The following is a 12,940-nucleotide window of genomic DNA, read 5'->3' as shown; positions in this document are numbered from 1 at the left end:
AGATGAAGAAACTAACACATACATTGGTTAAGAAGCTTGCCCAGTGATATAGTGGCAGAGCACAAGGTTCAAACTCAGGAAATCTGGCCCTAGAGTCAGTGCGCTGAATAACAAGTGATCCTGCCTCGCTTATACATGACCAGTTATGATACTGATTATGTATGAAGACTGACAAGATATTTTATCTTAGGATATTCTCAAACAATATTCTGAGAGTAACATTTTCTGAGGTGATTAAGTATTGCTGGATATAAGCAAGTAATAAGAGAAATAGCAATCATGGCTGAATTCAGTTATTCATCTCTTTTGTACTTAAAACACTTTAAAACGCTTATTTTTAATAACTTTTTATTCCACAAAAGCAAAATATGACCATTGAAAAACTAAGAAATGTAGAAAAGCACACAGAAAAAGGTAAAAATAACTTTTTGTTTTAACACTTTGTCAGTCAATATTAATCCAAGTATGTACGTGTACATACAGAGATACACAACATTAAGATAACTTGCTTTTCTTCATTTGATATTATGTGAAGTTACTTTAAAAGTCTTGTATTGTTGGACATTTTGGTAGTCTTTGATTTTTATTATTATAGATAATACCACAAAAAATGTGCTTGTAACATAAATCTCATGTATAGTACACTTGCATGACTCTTCTCTTTACTTTAATTCAGTGATTCTTGCATGGTCTCCAGACCAGCAGCATCAGCATCACTAAGGAACTTAGAAATGCAAATCCTTGGGCCCACCCAGACCTACAGAACTAGGAAGTCTGGGTCTGGGGGCACAGTAATCTGTATTTTAACCAGGTCTTTAGGTGATTCTGATGCACACTAAAGTTTGAGAACCACTGTTCTAATTGATCAAGGTAATATATCCCAGTTTTATAGATATTTTCTTAGGTGGATTCACCTAATCATTTAGGGAACAGTAGTAGGAGAATAAGACTCACTGAAAACAATACTCAGAAGTACTATGGTGAAATATATCACTCAGATAGTCAGAAAGGATTATGTTAAAGAAAATGGAAAAGCAGAACTTCTGACATAACATGAGACCTACTGACTGGTGCAGCCAACCTCTAGAGTTCTTTAGAAATACCCAGAAACATCCCCACAGAACGTCTAGAAAAATATCCGTTGAATTCCTTCTCTAAAATGGATGGCTCAGTAGAAAAACCCTGAGACCAAAAGTCCAAAGAATTAGGTTCTTTTATCATCTCTGCCACATGCTTATGATCAGACGTATCCTCTCTGACTCTCATTTTCATCTGGAATTGAGAACTAAATAGTTGCTCATTTAAGCTACCACTTGGGGGTACTTTGTTATGCAGCAAAAACTAACTGATACTAGCCACCTATAATGTCTTATTCTCTTTTTTTAAAGTGAGAACTTAAAGAAATTTGGAAAATCATTAAAATCTGTTTAATAACTAGAATGGATACAGAAGTATCTATTATTATTGGTACATTCTTACATGTTTGAAATGTTTCTGTGTTAAAAAAAGAAATCTGGCTATGAGTATAGAATAGAAAACAAAAGTCAAGTAACCAAAGTGATAAAGGAGGAATATAAGTAAAAAATGTATTTAAAAACTTTCTCAAAAATCAAAGTGAGGGAAGCTATTGCAATGTAGCCCAGTGTTCATAGGACCCACAAAGTTGTTCTTTTCTTCTTGATTCATTCTCAAAGGGAAACATGATCCATCTGGACGTGCCTTTTGCTCTGTTCTTTAGGTGATGGTCAGCTTTCTTTCTCAGATATACTGCTGGAAGTAGTCTGTCCAGCTCCCAGTTTCTATTATTAATATTATTATTGGAGGAGGAAGAGGATGACAAGAAGGCAGGGTATCCCATTAAGAGTTAGTATAGTGTAGTGGTGCACAGCACAAACTCTAGGGCCACTCAGTGTGGTTCAAATCCCCTATGAGCTGTGTGATCTGGGGCAAGTTACTGAAGTTACTCAACCTATTTGTGTCTCAGTTTCCTCACCTGTAAAATGAGAATAATAACAGTACCTGTGTCATGGGATTGTTATGAGCATTAGAAAATCTGATACTTGTAGAGTGCTTAGAGTTCGTGTTTTGTAAATGAGAGTGTATCTCTGTTGTAGTGAAGTGTGGTAGACTGCAAGTGTGGTCGCAAATGCTTTTCACTCTTACATGCGTACTTAATTGCAATGTAACTGTACTTCATTCCATCAAGACGTGAGGTTTATTTCTCCATCTCTTGAATCTGGTCTTGGCCTCATGATTTGCATTGGTCAACAGGACATGAACAAACGTGATGCAAACAAATGCCTGAAAAGTGTTTGTAGCGCTTTGGGACTTGCCTTCTCTTGCTGCTCTTGGGAACCTTGTGACCACTTCACTGTGAATGAGCCTCCTAGCCTGCCTGACAATGAGAGACAAACGACCTGGTCATGGCCACTGTTCCACCTATTATTGGGCCAATGTCCCCATATGTAAATGAGGCCATCCTATATGAGCCAGCACCAGCTGAGCCTCCCGATGAGCAGAGATGTGTAAGCAATACCAGTAGAAACCAGCCATCCTGGCTATGACCAAAATAACCACTTTAGCAATACAATGCATTTTGAGGACTTACAATTGATTGTTGTTTTAAGCCACTGTATTTTGGGACAGTTTGTTATACAGCAAAAGCTGACTGATACATGAGGGAACATATTTCTCTTAACCAGTTTTACTCATTAAGTAAATAGGACCTCCATCCACTGAGTTGCTCATTCCAGAAACTTGGTGTGATAGATGGAAATACTGTTCAGCAATATTATCTCACTCTCCACCCCTCACTAAGGGGTAGAGTATATTTCTCTGATACACTGGCTTTGGGCTTGTCCATTTGACACGCTTTGACCCATGGAATGTGAGCAGACACGATGCCTGTGGAGGCTTTAAATATGCTGTGTGGTTTGGCTTGACTTTTGCATTCTTGCTTATCAACATGAGAAGAATATGCCCAGAGTTGCTACTAGACTGATGAGCAGAGCTGACCAAACTCAGAGCCCAGAGCCCAGCCCTGCCAGTGTAAATTCCGAGGCAGAGCCATGCTGGCCAACACAGAGACACAGGAAAGAAAAAAGCAGATGCTTCTTGCTCTAAGCCAACCAGTTTTGAGCTCGTTTGTAACAAGCATCATCGTGGCATTAGCTGACTGATCATTGGGTTGTCCATGACACCCCTTTCTCTCGATAACCACGTAGCTGGTCAGTCTCTGGGTTCTGTCCATTCTACTTGTAAATATGCCTGGAATCTGTCCAGTTCTTTCTGTTGCCGTTGCTACTGCTCTGGTTCCATCCATTGTCACCCTTTGTCCAGGTTATTGTAAGAACCTCCTGGTCTGCCTGCTTATCCTCCACTATGTCAGCCTCCACAGCCACTGTCCCTGCCCTGCTTAAAACATACCAGTGGCATTTCATTGCACGTAAGACACATCTAAAGCCTTACAGGGTCCTGCAGAGTCCTGCCCCTGCCTCCCTCTCCAGCTTCATCTTGCTGTTCTCTCCTCACTCATTCTGGTCCAGCCTCACTGGCCTTCTCCACTGACACATATGGGTTGGAAGGCTGTCCGCTTTCCAAGTCAGTGGGCAGAAACTGGGGCATTACTGAGTCTCTTCTTACTCTTTGTCTTTAATCTGCATTTGTGAGGGGAAGCAGGGGTGCATCATGCGACAAAGCCAGGGTACGAGTTTCTCAGTCAGTCTTGCTGGCCTCACAGTTATGGGGGTGCCTCCCAGATTCAGGCTGACTATTCATTTTAATTTCTAGTGGGATCTCATCTTTTCCAGTCTCAATACATATCTTAGTAGAAAGTTAGGAGAGGCTGCTGCCCAGATACCATTTTAAATTAGAACTCTGGGAGAGCTGTAGCATAAAAAGAAAGGAACGAACATTGGCTGGGAGCGCTTTAGGTGGCAGAAGCTGTGTTAGATGCCTTATGCCCATCGCTGCGGTGAATGCACACAGTACCACTGCAAGGTGTCTACTATTCTGATCGTTTACACGTGGGGCCTTTCAGACTCTTGAGTGGTTCAACTACTCAGCAAATATTTCTCAACCACTTTTTACATAGTCAAAGTACCAGGTGCTGAGAACGCATGTTGAACAAGTCAGATCTTTCCCTGCCCTCGTGGAGCTTACAGCTGGTGGGAACACACAACTGGCAGGGCCCAGCACAGAATAAAAATGGGGTCTCAGGTTCAAAAATTATTAGAAGTTTCAAGATGGCAACAGCAGAGCCTTAAGCCAAGTGTGGGGTTCTTCTAAACATGGTACCATGTGCCACCACCCGGGCTGCCTGTCTACACAGCCTGCCCTGCACACACAGACAGGAGACAACTGTGACACAGCACAATAAGTGCTGTCATGGGGGAAGCATGCATAGGAGGGGAACGGATCCCAGACTTGGGTGTGTGTGTCTATGTGCGGGGAGCAGGTAAGGAAGATAAGGTCAAGAAAGTCTTCCCGAAGAAATTACATCAAAGCTGTAGCTGTGGATTACGGCGGTGGGGAAAGAGGAAAGTGAACAGAGGCAGGTGATGATTTAGAGGTAGAACTGCCCAGATAAGGTGAGGTCAACGTGGGGCAGGAGAGGGAGTGTGGAGTCCAGGGAGGCTCTCCATGGGGGACGTGTGTGCAGATAACTGGTGGGGTGGGGGAGAGGTAGCATGTCATCCACTCATAGAGGGAACACGGGAGGAGGAATTTGGGTTTAGCATACCTGTGGGACACCCCTGCCATGGTAACTTGTAGGCGATAGACCACACGAGCTTATGACTCAGGAGAAGGAACTGGGAAGGAGCGAGAATTGGTGTCATCAGCATCCGTTAATCATGGGAATGTGATGTGGGTGAGGTTATGGAGAAGGTGGAGAGAACAGAGAAAGAGGGGCTTGGGGAAACCCCTTAGGGGTGGAAATTCCGTGCAGATGGGCCAAGAAAAGTAACCCAGTGAGGCAGTGGGGAGCCACGGTCCGAGCAGGGGGCTGGGTGCTGAGCAACTTGCCTAATCCTCTACTGTGTCAACACAGGACAACTGCCTTCAGCCTTTCTCTACTGCAGGCGTGTGGTTTGCTCTCAAATCCCAGCATCCAAGGGAGGCAGCAACCTTGGGCCGAATCCGAGCTGGCACCCGTGTCTAAGAGGCTCAGTCTGGAGGGTGAGGTAGGGCAGGGCCCCGGTTCCTGCAGGAGTGTATCTTGCCCCTTGGGGGACACCAGGATGGAACCCTGGGGCAGTGTGGCCAGACACAGAGCAGGTTGTCTGCTCTCTCAGGGAAACAGAAATGCTAATCTGGAGCCGGGTTATGAGGCCTATTCCGAGGTTGGGAGTGAAGCTGCAGCTCCGTGGGCACCCAACGAGTCATCATTTTCCACGAGCAATGGTAACACTGAGCTCAGGTCAACTAAAACAAATTCAGGGCATTGGAGGCTTCCAATATATGGCCAGCCTTGGAAAGAAGTGACTGAGAAACAGGGTAAACCCGAGCTGGGGGGCGGGGGGCGGGGCTTAAGATCTGAAGTTGAGTAGATCATACAAGGCAGGAAGCGATAGGTTTGGAGCACACTACTTATGATTGCTGTGAGTTTGGGCAAGTCACACTACCTCTCTGTGCCTCGGTTTCCCCGTTATAAACAGGAGATGATGCTGGTACCTACCTCACAGGTTTATTATGAGGATTAAATGAGCTAACATCTGTAATATTTCAGAGCAGTGCATGTCACACATAATAAGAACTTGAAAATGAAATACATTTTTATCCTTTACATCTCAACTTAAATGCCATTTCTGCCGAGGCAGACACACACCTCCCCTAAGACAAGGCTAGGTTCACCTTTTATATGATCTCACAGTATTCTGTATCTCCCCTTCATTGCATTTATCAGAAATAAAACTAAATAACTACTCATCTCACTCTACCCCAGATATTGATAGAATGGAAGCTTTATGTCATTCGAAACCACTTTTGCTTTGAGTGCTACTGTATTTTAGCACCCATCACGGTGCTTGGCATGTGACAGGTTCTCAATAAATACTGCTGAAGGAGTGAATGAATGAATGAATGAGGATTGTGTCTTCTGAATGTCCAGCATGTGGCACAGCCTGATGCAGGAGGTGCTCCTTAAACGATGGCTGTGTTGAACACTGAACTTAACTAGAACACTCAAGAGACCCCTAAACTGAAACGAGATTTGGGTCTGACTACCATACAGGTGTTAGTCACAGCCATGGGAGTTGATGTAGGTATATTATGAAAAGTATTAACAAGGGGACAGAACAGACGCTGGCCGAAGAGAATAGAGGAGCCGCCACAGGTCCTGGTGGCCCTGCCCTGCCGGGTGCTACCACTTTTGTTTCTGGGCCATGGGAAGGCTGAGATGCGGAGAAGGGAGGCGTGATGGGCGGCAGGTGGGAGGTGTTCGGCTGGCTCAGAGTAGAGGTTCTTTCCCATCAGATAAGGAAAGAGTGCATTAAGTTAACAACAAGCATGGCTTCACAGGTGCAGAGCAGCTACATGTCAGCCCTGAGCCCTGAAGAGCACGTGGGGTAAGAAGAGAGGGTTGACAAGGGAAGCAGTCTTGGGAGCACCCATGTTTAAGAGACACACAGGAGAAATTCCTGTAAAGGAGATTGAGAACAGCTGAGCGATACAAGGGGCTTTTCTTGGATTTTGCCCTAAAACCCAAGAAAACTTCTGGAAAAGACTGGTGTACCATGTCAAATGCTACAGTAGCCTCAAGCACACGGAAGACCAAAAGCCATCCATTAGGGACACGAATATGAAACTGATGACAGTGCCGTAAATGATGTCAGAGGAAGGATGCTGAGGGCCTCCAGGATCTGATTTACTGGAACGAAGAGTGAGAAATGAAGTAGATGCAGGTGTAGCTGATCTTCCCTTAGGAAAAACCAGGTTACTTGGGTAGAGAGGGCTGCTGGTGTCAAGAGAGTGCCTAGCTATTTATTAATTTACATGTTTGTTTATGAAAAGAGAGAGCCAAGCATACTTAAAACGTATGAAGGGGCCATTTGGAATCAAGTAACTGAAAATATTGAAGCAAAGATAATGAGTGCACTTGAGTAATAAGTTTGCTGTTATTTGCTGTCTGGAGGGAAGGTAAAGCCAAGATAAGGAATACACTCACTTTTTTTTTTTTACTGTATGATATCACTTGTAATGTGGAATCTAAACAATAATACAAATGAATGTATATGCAAAACAGAAACAGATTCACAGACAGAAAACAAACTTATGGTTACCAAAGGAGAGAAGGAGTGGGGGAGGGACAGATTAGGAGTGTGCGACTAACATATGCGAACTATTATACTATATATAAAATAGATAAGCAACAAGGATTTACTGTATAGCACAAGGAATTATATCAAATATCTTGTAGTAACCGATAATGGAATATAATCTGAAAAAGAAAAACTGAATCACTATGCTCTACACCCCAAACTAATACAATATTGTCAATCAACTATACTTCAATTAAAAAAAAAATTTTTTTTAATGGTGGAATTTTGAATCCCCAAGATTTTGTTTCTTTGATTAGAAGTCAGTATTTTTCTGAAATATTTATTGTTCATTAGTATTTCCTTTAAAAGTCTTAAAATTCATTTATGTATATAATGCAACACCATTCAAAACCTTAGGGATTGATTTTGAAATTGCTGAAGTGATTGAGAAGAACAAATTACACTTAGAAAATTCTGAAAATGAAGAGGAACAAGGGACTCACTCTACCAATTACTAGACTTTATCGTAAAGCTACAGAAAATATCAATGCACGTGATTGGCTCAATAACTGGCAAATGGATCAGTTGAACACAGAAAGACCTAAGTATATATGATAATTTAATTTGTTAAATGTGTCATGCCCGTTTCTTTCTCTTCATAATTGTCACTTGATTAACAACTTGAAAACAATGCAGAACTTTAACTCCTATCATGCACCAAAGTCTAAATGTAGTAGAGAATTAAATACAATGATGTCATAAAACTATTAGAAAAAAATTATATGAAAAATTATTGGATTTGAGAATTATAAAAGTTAAAAAGCAAACTTAAAGCAAATATTTTACTCGTTTAAAAGCTTTTAGTATTTAGCTTTTTTTTTTTTTTAATGGACTGGCTTCTTTTTTTTTTTTTAATTTATTTATTTATTTTTGGCTGTGTTGGGTCTTCGTTTCTGTGCGAGGGCTTTCTCCAGTTACGGCGAGCAGGGGCCACTCTTCATCGCCGTGCACAGGCCTCTCACGGTCGCGGCCTCTCCCGTTGCGGAGCACAGGCTCCAGACGCGCAGGCTCAGTAGTTGTGGCTCACGAGCCTAGTTGCTCCGCGGCATGTGGGATCTTCCGAGACCAGGGCTTGAACCCATGTCCCCTGCATTGGCAGGCAGATTCCCAACCACTGCGCCACCAGGGAAGCCCAGTATTTAGCTTTTTACCATTATATAATATCTATTTTCTGTTTATTGCTTTTAATCTTAAATGCCAATTTTATGTTAATATTGTCACTTCAGCATTTCTGGTTTTGTTTATTCACCTAGTATTTTCTCTTTTTTTAATTTTAATTTTTTAATTTTTAAATTTAATTTTATTTATTTTTTTATACAGCAGGTTCCTATTAGTCATCCATTTCATACACATCAGTGTATACATGTCAATCCCAATCCCCCAATTCATCCCACCCCCACCCCCACCCCCCGCGGCTTTCCCCCCTTGGTGTCCATATGTTTGTTCTCTACACCTGTGTCTCAACTTCTGCCCTGCAAACCGGTTCATCTGTACCATTTTTCTAGGTTCCACATATATGCGTTAATATACGATATTTGTTTTTCTCTTTCTGACTTATTTCACTCTCTATGACAGTCTCTAGATCCAACCACGTCTCAACAAATGACCCAATTTCGTTCCTTTTTATGGCTGAGTAATATTCCATTGTATATATGTACCACATCTTCTTTATCCACTCGTCTGTTGATGGGCATTTAGGTTGCTTCCATGACCTGGCTATTGTAAATAGTGCTGCAATGAACATTGGGGTGCATGTGTCTTTTTGAATTGTGGTTTTCTCTGGGTATATGCCCAGTAGTAAGATTGCTGGATCATATGGTAATTTTTGTTTTTTAAGGAACCTCCATACTGTTCTCCATAGTGGCGGTATCAATTTATACTCCCACCAACAGTGCATGAGGGTTCCCTTTTCTCCACACCCTCTCCAGCATTTGTTGTTTGTGGATTTTCTGATGATGCCCATTCTAACTGGTGTGAGGTGATACCTCATTGTAGTTTTGATTTGCATTTCTCTAATAATTAGTGATGTTGAGCAGCTTTTCATGTGCCTCTTGACCATCTTTATGTCTTCTTTGGAGAAATGTCTATTTAGGTCTTCTGCATATTTTTGGATTGAGTTGTTTGTTTCTTTAATATTGACCTGCACGAGCTGTTTATATATTCTGGAGATTAATCCTTTGTCCATTGATTTATTTGCAAATATTTTCTCCCATTGTGAGGGTTGTCTTTTGGTCTTGTCTGTAGTTTCCTTTACTTTGCAAAAGCTTTTAAGTTTCATTAGGTCTCATTTGTTTATTTTTGTTTTTATTTCCATTACTCTAGGAGGTGGATCAAAAAAGATCTTGCTGTGATTTATGTCAAAGAGTGTTCTTCCTATGTTTTCCTCTAAGAGTTTTATAGTGTCTGGTCTTACATTTAGGTCTCGAATCCATTTGGAGTTTATTTTTGTGTATGGTGTTAGGGAGTGTTCTAATTTCATTCTTTTACATGTAGCTGTCTAGTTTTCCCAGCACCACTTATTGAAGAGGCTGTCTTTCCTCCATTGTATATCCTTGCCTCCTTTGTCATAGATTAGTTCACCATAGGTGCATGGGTTTATCTCTGGGCTTTCTATCTTGTTCCATTGATCTATGTTTCTGTTTTTGTGCCAGTACCATATTGTCTTGATTACTGTAGCCTTGTAGTATACTCTGAAGTTAGGGAGTCTGATTCCTACAGCTCCGTTTTTTTCCCTCAAGACTGCTTTGGCTATTTGGGGTCTTTTGTGTCTCCATACAAATTTTAAGATTTTTTGTTCTAGTTCCGTAAAAAATGCCATTGGTAATTTGATAGGGATTGCATTGAATCTGTAGATTGCTTTGGGTAGTAGAGTCATTTTCACAATATTGATTCTTCCAATCCAAGAGCATGGTATATCTCCCCATCTTTTTGTATCATCTTTAATTTCTTTCATCAGTGTCTTATAGTTTTCTGCATACAGGTCTTTGGTCTCCCTAGATAGGTTTATTCCTAGGTATTTATTTTTGTTGCAATGGTGAATGGGAGTATTTCCTTAATTTCTCTTTCAGATTTTTCATCATTAGTGTATAGGAATGCAAGAGATTTCTGTGCATTAATTTTGTATCCTGCAACTTTAGCAAATTCATTGATTAGCTCTTGTAGTTTTCTGGTGGCATTTTTAGGATTCTCTATGTATAGTATCATGTCATCTGCAAACAGTGACAGTTTTACTTCTTCTTTTCCAACTTGTATTCCTTTTATTTCTTTTTCTTCTCTGATTGCCGTCGCTGGGACTTTCAAAACTATGTTGAATAACAGTGGTAAGCGTGGACATCCTTGTCTTGTTCCTGATCTTAGAGGGAATGCTTTCAGTTTTTCACCATTGAGAATGATGTTTGCTGTGGGTTTGTCATATATGGCCTTTATTATGTTGAGGTAGGTTCCCTCTATGCCCACTTTCTGGAGAGTTTTTATCATAAATGGGTGTTGAATTTTGTCAAAAGCTTTTTCTACATCTATTGAGATGATCATATGGTTTTTATTCTTCAATTTGTTAATATGGTGTATCACATTGATTGATTTGTGTATATTGAAGAATCCTTGCATTCCTGGAATAAATCCCACTTGATCATGGTGTATGATCCTTTTAATGTATTGTTGGATTGTGTTTGCTAGTATTTTGTTAAGGATTTTTTTTTTTTGCAGTATGTGGGCCTCTCACTTTTGTGGCCTCTCCCGTTGTGGGCACAGGCTCCGGACGCGCAGGCTCAGCGGCCATGGCTCACAGGCCCAGCCGCTCCGTGGCATGTGGGATCTTCCCAGACTGGGGCACGAACCCGTGTCCCCTGCAACAGCAGGTGGACTCTCAACCACTGCGCCACCAGGGAAGCCCTTGTTGAGGATTTTTGAATCTATATTCATCAGTGATATTGGTCTGTAATTTTCTTTTTTTGTAGTATCTTTGTCTGGTTTTGGTATCAGGGTGATGGTGGCCTCCATAGAATGAGTTTGGGAGTGTTCCTTCCTCTGCAATTTTTTGGAAGAGTTTGAGAAGGATGGGTGTTAGCTCTTCTGTAAATGTTTGATGGAATTCACCTGGGAAGCCATCCAGTCCTGGACTTTTGTTTGTTGGAAGATTTTTAATCACGGTTTCAATTTCATTACTTGTGATTGGTCTGTTCATATTTTCTGTTTCTTCCTGGTTCAGTCTTGAAAGGTTATACCTTTCTAAGAATTTGTCCATTTCTTCCAGGTTGTCCATTTTATTGGCATAGAGTTCCTTGTAGTAGTCTCTTAGGATGCTTTGTATTTCTGCAGTGTCTGTTGTAACTTCTCCTTTTGCATTTCTAATTTTATTGATTTGAATCCTCTCCCTCTTTTTCTTGATGAGTCTGGCTAATGGTTTATCAATTTTGTTTATCTTCTCAAAGAACCAGCTTTTAGTTTTATTGATCTTTGCTATCGTTTTCTTTGTTTCTATTTCATTTATTTCTGCTCTGATCTTTATGATTTCTTTCCTTCTGCTAACTTTGGGTTTTGTTTGTTCTTCTTTCTCTAGTTCCTTTAGGTGTAAGGTTAGATTGTTTATTTGAGATTTTTCTTGTTTCTTGAGGTAGGCTTGTATAGCTATAAACTTTCCTCTTAGAACTGCTTTTGCTGCATCCCATAGGTTTTGGATCGTCGTGTTTTCTTTGTCATTTGTCTCTAGGTATTTTTTGATATCCTCTTTGATTTCTTCAGTGATCTCTTGGTTATTTAGTAACGTATTGTTTAGCCTCCATGTGTTTGTGTTTTTTACGTTTTTTTCCCTGTAATTGATTTCTACTCTCATAGCGTTGTGGTCAGAAAAGATGCTTGATATGATTTCAATTTTCTTAAATTTACTGAGGCTTGATTTGTGACCCAAGATGTGATCTATCCTGGAGACTGTTCCATGCACACTTGAAAAGAGAGTGTAATCTGCTGTTTTTGGATGGAATGTCCTATAAATATCAATTAAATCTATCTTTTCTATTGTGTCATTTAAAGCTTCTGTCTCCTTATTTATTTTCATTTTGGATGATCTGTCCATTGGTGTAAGTGAGGTGTTAAAGTCCCCCACTATTATTGTGTTACTGTCGATTTCCTCTTTTATAGCTGTTAGCAGTTGCCTTATGTATTGAGGTGCTCCTATGTTGGGTGCATATATATTTATACTTGTTATATCTTCTTCTTGGATTGATCCCTTGATCATTATGTGGTGTCCTTCCTTGTCTCCTGTAACATTCTTTATATTAAAGTCTATTTTATCTGATATGAGTATTGCTCTCCAGCTTTCTTTTGATTCCCATTTGCATGGAATATCTTTTTCCATCCCCTCACTTTCAGTCTGTATGTGTCCCTAGATCTGAAGTGGGTCTCTTGTAGACAGCATATGTATGGGTCTTGTTTTTGTATCCATTCAGCAAGCCTGTGTCTTTTGGTTGGAGCACTTAATCCATTCACGTTTAAGGTAATTATTGATATGTATGCTCCTTTGACCATTTTCTTAATTGTTTTGGGTTTGTTTTTGTAGGTCCTTTCTTTCTCTTGTGTTTCCCACTTAGAGAAGTTCCTTTAGCATTTGTTGTAGAGCTGGTTTG

General features: G+C 40.6%; 1 protein-coding gene across 1 annotated transcript in view; it reads right to left on the bottom strand.

The window, feature by feature from the left end:
- The window catches only part of GALNTL5 (polypeptide N-acetylgalactosaminyltransferase like 5), a gene marked incomplete at both ends in the record, with an annotated part of 67,342 nt that overhangs the window by 4,194 nt on the left and 50,208 nt on the right, over positions 1 to 12,940 (bottom strand). The window lies entirely within an intron of this gene.

Source organism: Leucopleurus acutus (genome assembly GCF_964270905.1).
Source record: "Leucopleurus acutus genome assembly, chromosome: 9".
Classification (NCBI taxonomy): domain Eukaryota; kingdom Metazoa; phylum Chordata; class Mammalia; order Artiodactyla; family Delphinidae; genus Leucopleurus; species Leucopleurus acutus.
The sequence above is the reverse complement of the archived record's forward strand: the minus strand, read 5'-3'. Positions and strand labels throughout refer to the sequence as shown.